We start from the raw sequence: 8,478 nt of genomic DNA, 5'->3' as shown, positions 1-8,478 counted from the left end.
AGACATTTTAAACGAACCATGTTTTAATAAACTATATCCACCCACTCAAAATTATAAGTTCCACAAAAAACCATACAAATACATTCAAACTAATCCCCACTTGCTGCATAAACGTCCTTATATCAAATGAACTCTCCTTGTCTTCTTACAAGCATATACAGAGGTTTCATTATTCAAATCAATAATTATCCAAACAACTTATATTCACTCAAACCAAAAGGTTATTAACAACCAAAAGATATTATCAAATTATCCGTTGCAACATAGAAACGAGTCCAAACCAAATCCATTACAACGGAGTGCAAACGAATCCAATAATGGCCAATGCAAAGTAGAACCTATACAATCACACAATGCCGGCCCAATCTGTCATTCATTAACCAATCCAATTAAGGACACCGAGACATTGCCAAATTAAAACCATCGAAGCAAATATCAATCCAAACAACCCAAGATTATCCAAACCGACCTACCTATCAAGACAAGGATAAGTCAAACTCGACAAATTTGTGATTAAATGCTAACAACTTTATAATACTCACTTTCAATTAAACCTCTCAATAAAGCTCAACCAATCTGGAGCACGTCTGATATAACTATGGTTTAATTAAAGGCATTCTTTCAAATCCCATGAACAGGTCTAGCCAATCCTAGGTAGAGACCAACTACACAATATCCAAGACAAACCAAGCCCTAGCATCCAATCGGCCTCCTATCAAATACCTAACCACCGACCAAGCAAATAGATCACCAAACCCTCTATTCAAATTCAATCGAAACTAGCATGCCAAGATAATTTAGGAAATCAACTAAACTATGTTAAAAAATTGAAGTTAGGCCTACTCAATATAAAATAAAACCATCAAACCTGGATCATTCTGAAAAATCCTACCTATATAAACCTCAAACAAATCAAAGAAAAAACAACACATAATCATTTTACATAACAAGAACCAAGCATATTACTACGCTAAACTGACTGACTTAGCATATTTAGAGAAAGTAGAAAATGAACTCAACTCCTTTAGAAAATTAAAACAAAGCTATTAAAGAAAAAAGAAAATAATAGCAAATAAAGTAGGATCAATCCAACCAATTCCGTTAAACAAATTAAACAAATGAAAGCAAAAACTTTATACGGTTCTTTTAACCAGTTAGAGAGATGCATATTACAAATCTAAACTTACTATTCTAATTTGAAACAACCCATTATATCAAGATAAACTAAATGAACTCACTCAGAATTTATAAGCGTCAATAAAAGCCATACAAGCTGATTCAAATTAATCCCCACTAGCGGCAAAAAATTCCTCTTTTCAAACAAACCCACCTTGTCTTCTAACAACAATATAAAGCAGTTTCATTATTCAAATCCATAATTATTTAAACCACTTACAATAATTCAAAGCCAAGGGTTGTCCAAAACCAATGTTATCAAATTATCAGCTGCAACCTATAAATTATAATGATTCTCAAACTCTTAAAAAGAACAATCCCAATCGAATCCAACACAACAGACACCAAACGAAACCAAACATTGCCAGTAGTACAAATTAGAACCAAAAAAATGAGACACTGTCAGCCCAATCAAGGATATCAACACATTGCCACATCAAAACCATCGAAGCAAAACATAGCTGAAATCATTCCAGAAAAACCAAGATTATCTTGACCGACTTACCTATGAAGACAGAGATAAATCAAATTCAACAATACTGTAACTAGATGCTAATTATTTTAGAGTACTCACTTTCAACGAAACCTCCCCAGAGATACAAATGAATCCAACCCAGCATAGCTTAACGAATCTAGTACACATCTGATATATATTTACGGTAGGGCAATCTTCCGAATCCCTTGAAACTGAGTCAAGGCAAACCAAGACAGAACCAACTATACACCATATCCCAAACTATTCAAACCATCCAATCGACCACCCATCAAATCCTGAATCACAAGACGAGCATAAAAGAACACTAAACCCTCTATTCTATTTTAAACGAAAATAGCATGGCTTGATAAACTAGGAAATCAACGCAACTCCTTCAAAAGATGGAATTACACCAACTCACAGTAAAATAAAACCAATAAACCTGGATCATTCAATACAATCCATCCTATATAACTTAAATCAAATCAGAGCAAATATAAGAAATTAATCATTTTAACCAACAAGAACCTAGCTTATTTCTACTCTAAACTCACAAACTTAAACTAGCCCATCATATTTAGATAAAGTAGAAAATAAACACAAATCATATATAAGATTAAAACAGACATTTTAAACGAACCATGTTTTAATAAACTATATCCACCCACTCAAAATTATAAGTTCCACAAAAAACCATACAAATACATTCAAACTAATCCCCACTTGCTGCATAAACGTCCTTATATCAAATGAACTCTCCTTGTCTTCTTACAAGCATATACAGAGGTTTCATTATTCAAATCCATAATTATCAAAACAACTTATATTCACTCAAACCAAAAGGTTATTAACAACCAAAAGATATTATCAAATTATCAGTTGCAACATAGAAATTAGTCCAAACCAAATCCATTACAACGGAGTCCAAACGAATCCAATAATGGCCAATGCAAAGTAGAACCTATACAATCACACAATGCCGGCCCAATCTGTCATTCATTAACCAATCCAATTAAGGACACCGAGACATTGCCAAATTAAAATCATCGAAGCAAATATCAATCCAAACAACCCAAGATTATCCAAACCAACCTACCTATCAAGACAAGGATAAGTCAAACTCAACAAATTTGTGATTAAATGCTAACAACTTTATAATACTCACTTTCAATAAAACCTCTCAATAAAGCTCAACCAATCTGGAGCACGTCTGATATAACTATGGTTTAATGAAAGGCATTCTTTCAAATCCAATGAACGGGTCTAGCCAATCCTAGGTAGAGACCAACTACACAATATCCAAGACAAACCAAGCCCTAGCATCCAATCGGCCTCCTATCAAATACCTAACCACCGACCAAGCAAATAGATCACCAAACCCTCTATTCAAATTCAATCGAAACTAGCATGACAAGATAATTTAGGAAATCAACTAAACTATGTTAAAAAATTGAAGTTAGGCCTACTCAATATAAAATAAAACCATCAAACCTGGATCATTCTGAAAAATCCTACCTATATAAACCTCAAACAAATCAAAGAAAAAACAACACATAATCATTTTACATCACAAGAACCAAGCATATTACTACGCTAAACTGACTGACTTAGCATATTTAGAGAAAGTAGAAAATGAACTCAACTCCTTTAGAAAATTAAAACAAAGCTATTAAAGAAACAAGAAAATAATAGCAAATAAAGTACGATCAATCCAAACAATTCCGTTAAACAAATTAAACAAATGAAAGCAAAAACTTTATACGGTTCTTTTAACCAGTTAGAGAGATGCATATTACAAATCTAAACTTACTATTCTAATTTGAAACAACCCATTATATCAAGATAAACTAAATCAACTCACTCAGAATTTATAAGCGGCAATAAAAGCCATACAAGCTGATTCAAATTAATCCCCACTATCGGCAAAAAATTCCTCTTTTCAAACAAACCCACCTTGTCTTCTAACAACAATATAAAGCAGTTTCATTATTCAAATCCGTTATTATTTAAACCACTTACAATAATTCAAAGCCAAGGGTTGTCCAAAACCAATGTTATCAAATTATCAGCTGCAACCTATAAATTATAATGATTCTCAAAATCTTAAAAAGAACAATCCCAATCGAATCCAACACAACAGACACCAAACGAAACCAAACATGGCCAGTAGTACAAATTAGAACCAAAAAAATGAGACACTATCAGCCCAATCAAGGATATCAACACATTGCCACATCAAAACCATCGAAGCAAAACATAGCTGAAATCATTCCAGAAAAACCAAGATTATCTTGACCGACTTACCTATGAAGACAGAGATAAATCAAATTCAACAATACTGTAACTAGATGCTAATAATTTTAGAGTACTCACTTTCAACGAAACCTCCCTAGAGATACAAATGAATCCGACCCAGCATAGCTTAACGAATCCGGTAAACATCTGATATATATCTACAGTAGGGCAATCTTCTGAATCCCTTGAAACTGAGTCAAGGCAAACCAAGACAGAACCAACTATACACCATATCCAAAACTATTCATACCATCCAATCGACCACCAGTCAAATCCTGCATCAAAAGCCGTGCATAAAATAACAGTAAACCCTCTATTCTATTTTAAACGAAAATAGCATGGCTTGATAAACTAGGAAATCAATGCAACTCCTTCAAAAGAAGGAATTATACCTATTCAAAGTAAAATAAAACCAATAAACCTGGATCATTCAAAACAATCCATCCTATATAACTTAAAACAAATCAGAGCAAATGTAAGAAATTAATCATTTTAACCAACAAGAACCTAGCTTATTTCTACTCTAAACTCACAAACTTAAACTAGCCAATCATATTTAGATAAAGTAGAAAATAAACACAAATCCTATAAAAGATTAAAAGAGAAAGTTTAAACGAACCATGTTTTGATAAACTAAATCCACTCACTCAAAATTATAAGTTTCACAAAAAACCATACAAATAAATTTAAGCTAATCCCCACTTGCTGCATAAACGTCCTTATATCAAATGAACTCTCCTTGTCTTCTTACATGCATATACAGAGGTTTCATTATTCAAATCCATAATTATCCAAACAACTTACAATCACTCAAACCAAAAGGTTATTAACAACCAAAAGATATTATCAAATTATCAGTTGCAACATAGAAACGAGTCCAAACCAAATCCATTACAATGGAGTCCAAACGAATCCAAATATTGCCAATGCAAAGTAGAACCTATACAATCACACAATGCCGGCCCAATCTGTCATTCATTAACCAATCCAATTAAGGACACTGAGACATTGCCAAATTAAAACCATCGAAGCAAATATCAATCCAAACAACCCAAGATTATACAAACCGACCTACCTATCAAGAAAAGGATAAGTCAAACTCGACAAAATTGTGATTAAATGCTAACAACTTTATAATACTCACTTTCAATAAAACCTCTCAATAAAGCTCAACCAATCTGGAGCACGTCTGATATAACTATGGTTTAATTAAAGGCATTCTTTCAAATCCCATGAACGGGTCTAGCCAATCCTGGGTAGAGACGAACTACACAATATCCAAGACAAACCAAGCCCTAGCATCCAATCGGCCTCCTATCAAATACCTAACCACCGACCAAGCAAATAGATCACCAAACCCTCTATTCAAATTCAATCGAAACTAGCATGCCAAGATAATTTAGGAAATCAACTAAACTATGTTAAAAAATTGAAGTTAGGCCTACTCAATATAAAATAAAACCTTCAAACCTGGATCATTCTGAAAAATTCTACCTATATAAACCTCAAACAAATCAAAGCAAAAACAACACATAATCATTTTACATAACAAGAACCAAGCATATTACTACGCTAAACTGACTGACTTAGCATATTTAGAGAAAGTAGATAATGAACTCATCTCCTTTAGAAAATTTAAACAAAGCTATTAAAAAAAAATAATAGCAAATAAAGTAGGATCAATCCAAACAATTCCGTTAAACAAATTAAACAAATGAAAGCAAAAACTTTATACGGTTCTTTCAACCAAATAGAGAGATGCATATTACAAGTCTAAACTTTCTATTCTAACTTGAAACAACCCATTATATCAAGATAAACTAAATCAACTCACTCAGAATTTATAAGCGGCAATAAAAGCCATACAAGCTGATTCAAATTAATCCCCACTAGCGGCAAAAATTTCCTCTTTTCAAACAAACCCACCTTGTCTTCTAACAACAATATAAAGCAGTTTCATTATTCAAATCCATAATTATTTAAACCACTTACAATACTCAAAGCCAAGGGTTGTCCAAAACCAATGTTATCAAATTATCAGCTGCAACCTATAAACTATAATGATTCCCAAAATCATAAAAAGAACAATCCCAATCGAATCCAACACAACAGACACCAAACGAAACCAAACATGGCCAGTAGTACAAATTAGAACCAAAAAAATGGGACACTGTCAGCCCAATCAAGGATATCAACACATTGCCACATCAAAACCATTGAAGCAATACATAGCTGAAATCATTGCAGAAAAACCAAGATTATCTTGACCGATTTACCTATGAAGACAGATATAAATCAAATTCAACAATACTGTAACTAGATGCTAATAATTTTAGAGTACTCACTTTCAACGAAACCTCCTTAGAGATACAAATGAATCCAACCCAGCATTGCTTAACGAATCCGGTACACATTTGATATATATCTACAGTAGGGCAATCTTCCAAATCCCTTGAAACTGAGTCAAGGCAAACCAAGACAGAACCAACTATACACCATATCCAAAACTATTCATACCATCCAATCGACCACCAGTCAAATCCTGCATCACAAGCCAAGCATAAAAGAACACTAAACCCTCTATTCTATTTTAAACGAAAATAGCATGGCTTGATAAACTAGGAAATCAACGCAACTCCTTCAAAAGATGGAATTACACCAATTAAAAGTAAAATAAAACCAATAAACCTGGATCATTCAAAACAATCCATCCTATATAACTTAAAACAAATCAGAGCAAATGTAAGAAATTAATCATTTTAAACAACAAGAACCTAGCTTATTTCTACTCTAAACTCACAAACTTAAACTTGCCAATCATATTTAGATAAAGTAGAAAATAAACACAAATCCAATAAAAGATTAAAACAGACATTTTAAACGAACCATTTTTGATAAACTAAATCCACTCACTCAAAATTATAAGTTTCACAAAAAACCATACAAATACATTCAAACTAATCCCCACTTGCTGCATAAACGTCCTTATATCAAACGAACTCTCCTTGTCTTCTTACATGCATATACAGAGGTTTCATTATTCAAATCCATAATTATCCAAACAACTTATAATCACTCAAACCAAAAGGTTATTAACAACCAAAAGATATAATCAAATTATCAGTTGCAACATAGAAATGAGTCCAAACCAAATCCATTACAACGGAGTCCAAACGAATCCAAACATGGCCAATGCAAAGTAGAACCTATACAATCACACAATGCTGGCCCAATCTGTCATTCATTAACCAATCACACAATACCGACTTACCTATGAAGACAGAGATAAATCAAATTCAACAATACTGTAACTAGATGCTAATAATTTTAGAGTACTCACTTTCAACGAAACCTCCCTAGAGATACAAATGAATCCAACCCAGCATAGCTTAACGAATCCGGTACACATTTGATATATATTTACTGTAGGGCAATCTTCCGAATCCCTTGAAACTGAGTCAAGGCAAACCAAGACAGAACCAACTATACACCATATCCCAAACTATTCAAACCATCCAATCGACCACCCGTCAAATCGTGAATCACAAGCCGAGCATAAAAGAACACTAAACCCTCTATTCTATTTTAAACGAAAATAGAATGGCTTGATAAACTAGGAAATCAACACAACTCCTTCAAAAGATGGAATTACACCTATTCAAAGTAAAATAAAACCAATAAACCTGGATCATTCAATACAATCCATCCTATATAACTTAAAACAAATCAGAGCAAATATAAGAAATTAATCATTTTAACCAACAAGAACCTTGCTTATTTCTACTCTAAACAAACAAACTTAAACAAGCCCATCATATTTAGAAAAAGTAGAAAATAAACACAAATCATATATAAGATTAAAACAGACATTTTAAACGAACCAAGTTTTAATAAATTAAATCCACCCACTCAAAATTATAAGTTCCACAAAAAACCATACAAATACATTCAAACTAATCCCCACTTGCTGCATAAACATCCTTATATCAAACGAACTCACCTTGTATTCTTACAAGCATATTCAGAGGTTTCATTATTCAAATCCATAATTATCCAAACAACTTATAATCACTCAAACCAAAAGGTTATTAACAACCAAAAGATATTATCAAATTATCAGTTGCAACATAGAAATGAGTCCAAACCAAATCCATTACAACGGAGTCCAAACGAATCCAAACATGGCCAATGCAAAGTAGAACCTATACAATCACACAATGCCGGCCCAATCTGTCATTCATTAACCAATCCAATTAAGGACACCGAGACATTGCCAAATTAAAACCATCGAAGCAAATATCAATCCAAACAACCCAAGATTATCCAAACCGACCTACCTATCAAGACAAGGATAAGTCAAACTCGAGAAATTTGTGATTAAATGCTAACAACTTTATAATACACACTTTCAATAAAACCTCTCAATAAAGCTCAACCAATCTGGAGCACGTCTGATATAACTATGGTTTAATTAAAGGCATTCTTTCAAATCCCATGAACGGGTCTAGCCAATCCTAGGTAGAGACCAACTA

This window comes from Nelumbo lutea, chromosome 2, assembly GCF_056320005.1.
Source record: "Nelumbo lutea isolate HS-2025 chromosome 2, American lotus-T2T, whole genome shotgun sequence".
NCBI lineage: Eukaryota > Viridiplantae > Streptophyta > Magnoliopsida > Proteales > Nelumbonaceae > Nelumbo > Nelumbo lutea.
Note: the sequence above shows the minus strand (reverse complement) of the source record.